Source organism: Perca fluviatilis, chromosome 5 (assembly GCF_010015445.1).
Source record: "Perca fluviatilis chromosome 5, GENO_Pfluv_1.0, whole genome shotgun sequence".
NCBI classification, from domain to species: Eukaryota; Metazoa; Chordata; class Actinopteri; order Perciformes; family Percidae; genus Perca; species Perca fluviatilis.
In genome coordinates this window covers 39,435,836-39,445,835 of record NC_053116.1, presented here as the reverse complement: position 1 = coordinate 39,445,835, position 10,000 = coordinate 39,435,836, and the positions used below count along the sequence as shown (strand labels likewise).

General features: G+C 39.5%; 1 protein-coding gene and 1 long non-coding RNA gene across 4 annotated transcripts in view; both read right to left on the bottom strand.

Annotated features, from left to right (window-relative positions):
* The window catches only part of kcnd1 (potassium voltage-gated channel, Shal-related subfamily, member 1), a 1,001,373-nt gene that overhangs the window by 972,869 nt on the left and 18,504 nt on the right, over window positions 1-10,000 (bottom strand). The gene's annotated exons all lie outside the window — the stretch shown is intronic.
* Window positions 1,176-7,961, bottom strand: LOC120558744. Of its 3 annotated transcripts, XR_005639174.1 has the most exons (5): window positions 7,933-7,961; window positions 7,649-7,729; window positions 6,764-6,838; window positions 4,108-4,188; window positions 1,176-1,381 (listed from the first exon to the last, which is right to left on the bottom strand). It is a non-coding gene; the product is annotated as an uncharacterized LOC120558744 (long non-coding RNA). The 3 variants fall into 3 exon arrangements; XR_005639173.1 differs by lacking the exons at window positions 1,176-1,381; window positions 4,108-4,188 and adding an exon at window positions 6,487-6,553; XR_005639175.1 differs by lacking the exons at window positions 6,764-6,838; window positions 7,649-7,729; window positions 7,933-7,961 and adding an exon at window positions 4,406-4,434.

The following is a 10,000-nucleotide window of genomic DNA, read 5'->3' as shown; positions in this document are numbered from 1 at the left end:
GTGTGTTTAAAACTCCTGCTCTGAGAGAGGAGACTGTACTGTGGACCTAAAGGAATATGCTGCAGCTGTAACTGGCTACATTTGTAAATACACTAAGAAAATTATCCCCACTAAACGCTGCAAGACCTACACCAACGACAAAACCCCTGAAAAACCTAACTGAAGTGTGGAAAAGGCCAGATATGACCTGCGTAGATCAATCAGACAGGCCAAGAGACAATACAGACTGAAGCTGGAGGGATATTACACCACTCCTGATCCCGGGAGCATGTGGCAAGGTCTGCCAACACATCACAGACTGCAAAGAGAAAACAAACGGCTCACTTTGAAGCCCTCAACGCCAGCTGAAAGGGAAGGACTATGGCCAACAAGGGCATACGACGCGCACTACCCCTGTGTCATCACTCTGTCCCCATCTAATACAAGTCCACCACCATTGTGCCCCTCCCAAAGGACACTGTGACTTGTCTGAATGACTATCGCCAACCTTAACTGTAACTGAGGTACAGAGCAACTTATTCAACTCAGGTTTCTTTTCTTTTAATTCCAACTTAAGTTTGCCTAACCCTAACCCTTTTTACTTTATTTAATTTTTCTATTTGTGTTGTGTATTTGTCTTATTATTGAACTGTTCTGTTAAGGGAGTTGGGCAAAGTAAGAATTCCATTGTATGGTATAAACCACTGTGGTTTTTCTGTGCATAAAACAATAAACCTCTTGAATCTGAATCTTACCTTCAGAGGGATGTACACTCTCATTTACTGTGGACGCACACAAAATGACACTGATCCTGTTGAACACACAATTTAACAAAAGTTACTTTTGTCACAGGAAAAAAATAATTTTATGAGCAGTGACTATGAAGTGAGTCAACATACCAAAGACTCCAATGTCATGGTCTTGCTCTGTGGTTGTAGAGTCAAAATCCACAGGCTCCACAGTTCCAAACTCTGATGCTGTAACTTCTGTGTTGCCGTTATCAGATTCGCTCCCACTGTCTTCAGCTTTACTTAACGCATCTCATCTGGAAAATGGCATTACTAAAACTCACTAGCTGGACAGAAAAATCTGTGGTTGAAATAGCCACATCAAATAAAAAGACCTTTGGGAATAGATTGGCCTGTGGTTTTGTACTTGCCCACTTTTCGCAAAAGTAACTATTTTTACTTGAGTAGTTTTGAGCTATTATACCTATATAATGTTAACACTGCAGGTCTATTTAAGTGGTTAGAACACAACACATTACACTCTATACTAATTCACTAAATATCTAACCTGTGCATCGATAGCCAAGCCACTTGAAGGAAGTTACAGGTCTCACACAATGAACACACTTATCCAAGGAGGATACTGTTGTGGACAGCAGGCAGGGTTTTTGACACTGTTGGCGAAAAATTTTTATTTTAGTATTTATTTATGCCACATAGTTTGGACATAAAGATATTACATATTTACATATCAATATTTAATCCCTTTAAATCCAATACCAATGTGACATTTAATTTCACCTCATACATATTAACCCTTTATTGCATTGTATTTTATGGTTTATTCATAGCGCATCTTATTTATACGCAGCTTATTTATAGCATATCCTAAATGAAGATATACCTTCTTCATATTTTTTAATTGTAGATGGGGAATTTGTAGTTAGCCTCAGTGCGTAGGAGCTGACTTGTTGTAGCCCAGTATAACTAATAGGGTGCCTATCCATTACCTGTAACCAAACAACTTACCATTCACATTAAACCAACATACAGATCAAATTCAGGCAGTCCAAGTGCTCTTAAGGTGGTGATAGAATGATGATATAGGGTATTTTACACTGTTCCTTAAGGTCTCCTAATGGGGTATGTAACATTGGTTGGGCTGAAAATTGCCTGAATGCTATTTTATTAGGCCCTTAACTACCCTGTGAATATGGCTCCTATTTGGAACAAGAGCTTTTCTTCCAAATATGGTATGCTAATGAATATTCAGAATGAGCTACCGCTGATTGGTTTGAGCAAACTACATAGAAACACATGGGAGACTAGACAGCAGGTCTCATTGCAAAGTTATACATTGTTTTAGCGGATATTTAGTTATTAAATTCACTTTTTTTAAGCGATGAAATTAACTATATAAAGCTCAAATATGGGCCGTTTTTGATGGCTAATTGCAAATTTGGTAAGACTGTGTGTCGGAGTTCAGCCCGCTGTCGCCTCGCCGCCCGCCGGTGCTGCCTCGCCGCCCAGCCTGCCCTCCTTCACAGACCCCGCCTGCCTTCCTTCACAGACCCCCGCCTGCCTTCCTTTCACAGACCCCCGCCTGCCTTCCTTCACAGACCCCGGCCTGCCTTCCTTCACAGACCCCGCCTGCCTTCCTTCACAGACCCCGGCCTGCCTTCCTTCACAGACCCGCCGCTATGAGTGCTTGAGCTCGGTCACGGCTGGCAGCCCACAGCGGGGACTACCAACACCGCTGCCCTTGACAGAGCTCCAGGGCCTGCAGCTCCTCTCTTCCTGCTAGCTAAATGGCCCGTTGTGTGAGAGTGAGAGCACGGTCAGCGAGCTTGTTACACCAGCAATCTCTTACCACATGTTACACACATGTCACGCCACTTATACAACATCTAACTAAATGTCTTATAAACCTAACAACGGTGTCCGATTTCAAGTTAATATTTGTGAAGACTAACTAGGTGTTTCGTTAGCTGTGACTGTCCTTTCAATCCTAGCTACAAATCACGGATAGTTAGTTTCCTTTTCGCCTTTAATTCAAGTATATTTACAGTTTGAATTTCACACGCCACTTACACACAACATCTAACTAAATGTCTTATAAAGCTAACAACTGTGTCAGATTTCAAGTTAATGAATTTTTGTGAATTCCAGAGGAATTCTAAGAGGAGGCTAGCTAGCTCTCATTGATAGAGCTCCATCCAGCCGCAGGCTCTATCAATGAGACTCACGGACAAGCGGCGTTTATTTCCCCAATCGTTTGTTTAAATAACTCAACACATTATAATTACACACATTAAAATATTAACTGAAACCTGTGGTAAAAGATTGCTGGCGTAACAAGCTCGCTGACCGCGCTTTCACTCACATACACCGGGCATTTAGCTAGCCGGAAGAGGGGAGTTGGAGGCCCTGGAGCTCTGTCAGAGCAGCACTGTTTCGTAGTCCATTAGCCCAAAAGGGTGACTTTGCACGGGTATGGAGTGCTGCGGGCTGCCAGACGTGACTGAGCTCCAAGTATCTCACAGCAGGTGTGTGAAGGAAGGCAGGCCAGGCGGCGAGGCAGCTACACAGGCAGCACCAGCCTCTGAACTCCGACACAGTCGGACAAAATTTGCAATTAGACATAAATTCTCGTAAAACGGCCCATATGTGACCTCTACACATGATTTCTCGCATAAAAAAGTCTCAGAAGTGAATTTAATGGTAAAATAGCATATAAACAATGTATACAATTTCTGAGATCTGCACGACCTAGATTCAGAAGACTAACTGATCTCAGGTCAATTGTGTAGCCTATGTAAATGTTGGGGCATGACAAAGAGAGAGACTAGAGCCAAATGAGGAGGAGCCGCAATAGTTGACTATGTCAACTATGGGGCTCGTTGAGATTCGCCCGTTTTCAGAGGCAGTTTCAAATAGTGAGATTTGCAGAGAAAAGAGGTGTCAATGGGATTTAGATGTTCTATGTATGTTCTAGTTACCCACTAAACTGTCATTATTCAACTATGACAAGGTAAAATCAGTTTTGCATTCTATCACCCCTTTAAAAACCAAAGCGACACCTCTGGTGACATGACCCTCTAAATAGTTTGGTCCTCCCAAGTCATATTTGGGTGCGGTTCACCGTTTGATACACATACACTCAGATATTATACTGACTGAAGCTTGAAAAAGCATGTTCAGACAATGTCCTTCCATTTCATTGTCCACATAAAGCATGTTCTACTCAACATTGTCCACATAAGGCATGTTCTACTCAGGCGACTGCACACAAACACATACACACACACATTGAAATAGGTTGAAATAGGTTGGTAGAGTTAACATTTTACCACAAATAACTTCACTAAGTTGGACATCAGATTTAATTTAACTGTCCAACCTTGGTGAGAGGGCCGAGCTCTGGACTGGTCTGATTTGGGTGGCTGACGGCTGTATGGATGCACTTGCTCTCAGTGGTCAGCTGTAGAAGATGAAACAGAGACAAAGGACAATAAAGAGAAAGTCCTGGGAATGTACACTAGAGAGGATATTTGGCATCTGAATAAAAAAAAGAAACCATTCTACTGTTGACAGAAAGACAGAGGAAAACATTGCTTTGAAACTCACTGACAACTTTTCTAAGATATTAACAATAAGAGCAAGATATTTATAAAAATTCATCTTTTGTGAAGACATACCTCTTCAGTATCATCAATTGTGGATGGGGATTTGTGGCACCACAAATGTTTGGAGCCAATTTGTCATCAAGGGCCTGTAAAATGGAAAAAATAATATATATATTATCATAAATATCTTGAAGACAAGATGTTCCCTGTGTAGCATTTCTGTGAAAAGATATAATGGCTGTATTTCTGTGAGTGTTTTGTCGAAAACATGTAGTCTCCCAAAACGGTTCTCTAGTCACTGAACAGGCCACATGACTACAGTCTGTAGACTATGAAACTATAATTTTGATGAATACAGCATTTGTTTACTTCGTTGTTTATCTATTGCCAGCGCACCCACTTGCTAGAATGATCGCCACTTCTAGAAAAAGGGGCTGTAAGCTTTACACTGAGTGAATTTTTAGTCCTTTTATAGTTCTTAGATTTGCTAGGATTCTTTTAAATGACATCTTGTCATGAATTTTCATCAGTGCTGTTGAGTGGGTGCTCATCCACTAGATGTACCTAAACAACGTATCATTCAAATTAAACCAACATATAAATCAAATGCAGGCAGTCCAATTGTTCTTAAAACCAAAGTCTGATGACATGACCCTCTAAACAGTATGGTCCTCCCAAGTCATAATTTGGGTGTGGGTTCACCGTTTGATACACATACACTCAGATAATATACTGACTGAAGCTTGAAAAGCATGTTCAGACAATGTCCTTCCATTTCATTGTCCACATAAAGCATGTTCTACTCAACACTGTCCACATAAGGCATGTTCTACTCAGGCGTAACTGCACACAAACACATACACGCACATTGCAAATAGGTTGGAAATAGGTTGGTAGAGTTAACATTTTACCACAAATAACTTCACTAAGTTGATCATCAGATTTAATTTAACTGTCCAACCTTGGTGAGAGGGCCGAAGCTCTGGACTGGTCTGATTTGGGTGGCTGACGCGCTGTATGGATGCACTTGCTCTCAGTGGTCAGCTGTAGAAGATGAAACAGAGACAAAGGACAATAAAGAGAAAGTCCTGGGAATGTACACTAGAGAGGATATTTGGCATCTGAATAAAAAAGAAACCATTCTACTGTTGACAGAAAGACAGAGGAAAACATTGCTTTGAAACTCACTGACAACTTTTCTAAGATATTAACAATAAGAGCAAGATATTTATAAAAATCTATCTTTGTGAAGACATACCTCTTCAGTATCATCAATTGTGGATGGGGATTTGTGGCACCACAAATGTTTGGAGCCAATTTGTCATCAAGGGCCTGTAAAATGGAAAAAATAATATATATATTATCATAAATATCTTGAAGACAAGATGTTCCCTGTGTAGCATTCTGTGAAAAGATATAATGGCTGTATTTCTGTGAGTGTTTTGTGGAAAACATGTATTCTCCCAAAATGGTTCTCTAGTTACTGAATAGGCCACATGACTACAGTCTGTAGACTATGAAAACTATACCTTGATGAATACAGCATTTGTTTACTTGTGTTTATCTATTGCCAGCCCACTTTGCTAGAATGATCGCGACTTCTAGAATAAGGGGCTGTAAGCCTTTACACTGAGTGACTTTGTAGTCCTTTTATAGTTCTTAGATTTGCTAGGATTCTTTTAAATGACATCTTGTCATGAATTTTCATCAGTGCTGTTGAGTGGGTGCTCATCCACTAGATGTACCTAAACAACGTATCATTCACATTAAACCAACATATAACTCAAATGCAGGCAGTCCAATTGTTCTTAAAAACCAAAGTCTGATGACATGACCCTCTAAACAGTATGGTCCTCCCAAGTCATATTTGGGTGGGGTCTACTGTTTGATACACATACACTCAGATAATATACTGACTAAAGCTTGAAAAGCATGTTCAGACAATGTCCTTCCATTTCATTGTCCACATAAAGCATGTTCTACTCAACATTGTCCACATAAGGCATGTTCTACTCAGGCGACCGCCACAAACACATACACGCACACACATTGAAATATGTTGAAATAGGTTGGTAGAGTTAACATTTTACCACAAATAACTTCACTAAGTTGATCATCAGATTTAATTTAACTGTCCAACCTTGGTGAGAGGGCCGAGCTTGGACTGGTCTGATTTGGGTGGCTGACAGCTGTATGGATGCACTTGCTCTCAGTGGTCAGCTGTAGAAGATGAAACAGAGACAAAGGACACTAAAGAGAAAGTCCTGGGAATGTACACTAGAGAGGATATTTGGCATCTGAATGAACCATTCTACTGTTGACAGACAGAGGAGAAGCTGAAGCTTGCTTTGTAACTCACTGTCAACTTTTCTAAGATATTAACAATAAGAGCAAGATATTTATAAAAATCTATCTTTTGTGAAGACATACCTCTTCAGTATCATCAATTGTGGATGGGGGATTTGTGGCACCACAAATGTTTGGAGCCAATTTGTCATCAAGGGCCTGTAAAATGGAAAAAATAATATATATATTATCATAAATATCTTGAAGACAAGATGTTCCCTGTGTAGCATCTCTGTGAAAAGATATAATGGCTGTATTTCTGTGAGTGTTTTGTGGAAAACATGTATTCTCCCAAAATGGTTCTCTAGTTACTGAATAGGCCACATGACTACAGTCTGTAGACTATGAAAACTATACTCTGATGAATACAGCATTTGTTTACTTCGTTGTTTATCTATTGCCAGCCCACTTGCTAGAATGATCGCACTTCTAGAATAAGGGGCTGTAAGCTTTTACACTGAGTGACTTTGTAGTCCTTTTATAGTTCTTAGATTTGCTAGGATTCTTTTAAATTACATCTTGTCATGAATTTTCATCAGTGCTGTTGAGTGGGTGCTCATCCACTAGATGTACCTAAACAACGTATCATTCAAATTAAACCAACATATAAATCAAATGCAGGCAGTCCAATTGTTCTTTAAAACCAAAGTCTGATGACATGACCCTCTAAACAGTATGGTCCTCCCCAAGTCATATTTGGGTGGGGTTCACCGCTTGATACACATACACTCAGATAATATACTGACTGAAGCTTGAAAAGCATGTTCAGACAATGTCCTTCCATTTCATTGTCCACATAAAGCATGTTCTACTCAACACTGTCCACATAAGGCATGTTCTACCCAGGCGCACTGCACACAAACACATACACACACACATTGAAATAGGTTGAAATAGGTTGGTAGAGTTAACATTTTACCACAAATAACTTCACTTACTTGGACATCAGATTTAATTTAACTGTCCAACCTTGATGAGAGGGCCGAGCTCTGGACTGGTCTGATTTGGGTGGCTGACGGCTGTATGGATGCACTTGCTCTCAGTGGTCAGCTGTAGAAGATGAAACAGAGACAAAGGACACTAAAGAGAAAGTCCTGGGAATGTACACTAGAGAGGATATTTGGCATCTGAATGAACCATTCTACTGTTGACAGACAGAGGAGAAGCTTGCTTTGTAACTCACTGACAACTTTTCTAAGATATTAACAATAAGAGCAAGATATTTATAAAAATTCATCTTTGTGAAGACATACCTCTTCAGTATCATCAATTGTGGATGGGGATTTGTGGCACCACAAATCTTTGGAGCCATTTCGGCATCAAGTGCCTGTAAAATGAAAAAAAAAAAAAACTATATTGTAGACCGGGGACTCATGAAAACTATAACCCAAATGAACACAGCATTTAATGACTTTATTGTTTTTGTTCAACCAGTATGTAATGGTCAGTATCATCTTTGCTATGGTGTGCTGGGAAGGTGGTATCATATTGTATTGATTCTTTTAACAATACATTAAAAAGTGTAACATCTTTCTCATAAAGTAACAGGCTGGTGGGAGTCTGTACTACATAACAGGAGGATGACAGTTGCTTTAATCTCCAGACCACATTCAGATTAAACTTCATCCTACCTCCAACTGATTTTGTTTTCTGATGGTGTAGAAAGTCACTGACCACATAATCTCTCTAGTCAAAAACCAAATTGTAGCTAATCTCTAGTAGGCTTCATAGATCTTGTTGCTCAGTGTTATCATCCAAAAATAACAGACAGGTAGCAAGAAAAAATGTTTAACTAACAGGAGCTGTGTTTAGTTTTCTCCAAGATAAAAATCTTAAATTATATCATACTCCTCTACATTTTTCTTTCTTCATGTGACAGTAATGGAATTAATAGTGTGTTTCGGGTTCAAAGTACTTTTAAATTTGGTTTCTTTGGTCAATATGAATTACAGATTATAATGACATTAAAAAAGAACCAGGGCATGAAATGTTATCACTGTGATGCTTCTGGCATTAGATCTGTTTTAGAATTATTCAAATAATTAACATGCACCTGACTGGTCAAATAATGGTCAAAAGTATGTAAAACTACAAGAGAAAAGGCAGTCCCTCCCTCTACAAGTTACTACTGCCTCTGTCCTCAGCTAACACTGTTTTTAACATTTTTCTTGAAATAACACTCTACACACTGCACCAGATACCTGTCAGGTCTGTTTCCCCTCATATTTTGTATATTGATCGACCTTGGTGATTTACTATATAGGTACCGTTTTATCTTATAGATTTAGTACACTAACAGAACATCATAAACACATTACATTTATTAAATGGCCTAGAGTACTCCTATTAATGATATATCTTCCAGCCTTCTTCATCACTGCAACTTCATGTATGCAAAATGTCATTGGGCTACTAAGAAATATTAAATTCTCTAAATAAACACAATGTCTGTGTCCACAAAGTTAAGGCTTCCAGGTCAGACCTCCTTCAACCACAAAAGCTACACAGGTGGATACAGACTGGGCAGTTACATAAACTTGTTAATCAACCCAGATACTTACAGAACAGGAAAGCCGAGATGTGTATCCTCTTAGTTCTTTTTTGTTCAATTCAAAAAAAAAAAGCAACTGGCTGCTTTCCTGAGTCCTCCTCTCCTGTCCTCTCTGCAGGCATCACTTCCATGTCTTCTTGAGGAGAGGCTTAGCAGGCAGGGCATGTAGCTCTGCGTCTCTGTATTAAGCCCATCTTCCCGTGACCAACCTAGCTAGCAGCTTTCATTTTGAAGCAAAGCTGTCCGGCCTGCTGGCAGTGTTGGCTGTCTCATCTCTACCTGCTGTCCTCCACAGCTTTAGCCTGAGGCTTAATAGGCAGCACATGTTGATAGCCAATCAAGCTAAACTCCCAGCTAACATATGGCACATGCTTGTAAATATAGGCTATAGCACAGTCATTTCTTGCAAAATTATATTTCTGAATATAAATCTTACCTGTATGTATTATTTAATCCTCTACTAAAGTCCATGGCGATCTAAGATGCTGCTTCCCAGGTGTGGTCCATTTAGAAGTTTTAGGTTTTATAAAGAATATGTTTAGGACATTTCCTCTCTAACTGGAAGGTTTTATAAAGAATATGTTTAGGTAATTTCCTCTCTAACTGGGAGGTTTTATAAAGAATATGTTTAGGTAATTTCCTCTCTAACTGGGAGGTTTTATAAAGAATATGTTTAGAACATTTCCTCTCTAACTGGGAGGTTTTATAAAGAATATGTTTAGGACATTTCCTCTCTAACTGGGAGGTTTTATAAAGAATATGTTTAGGTC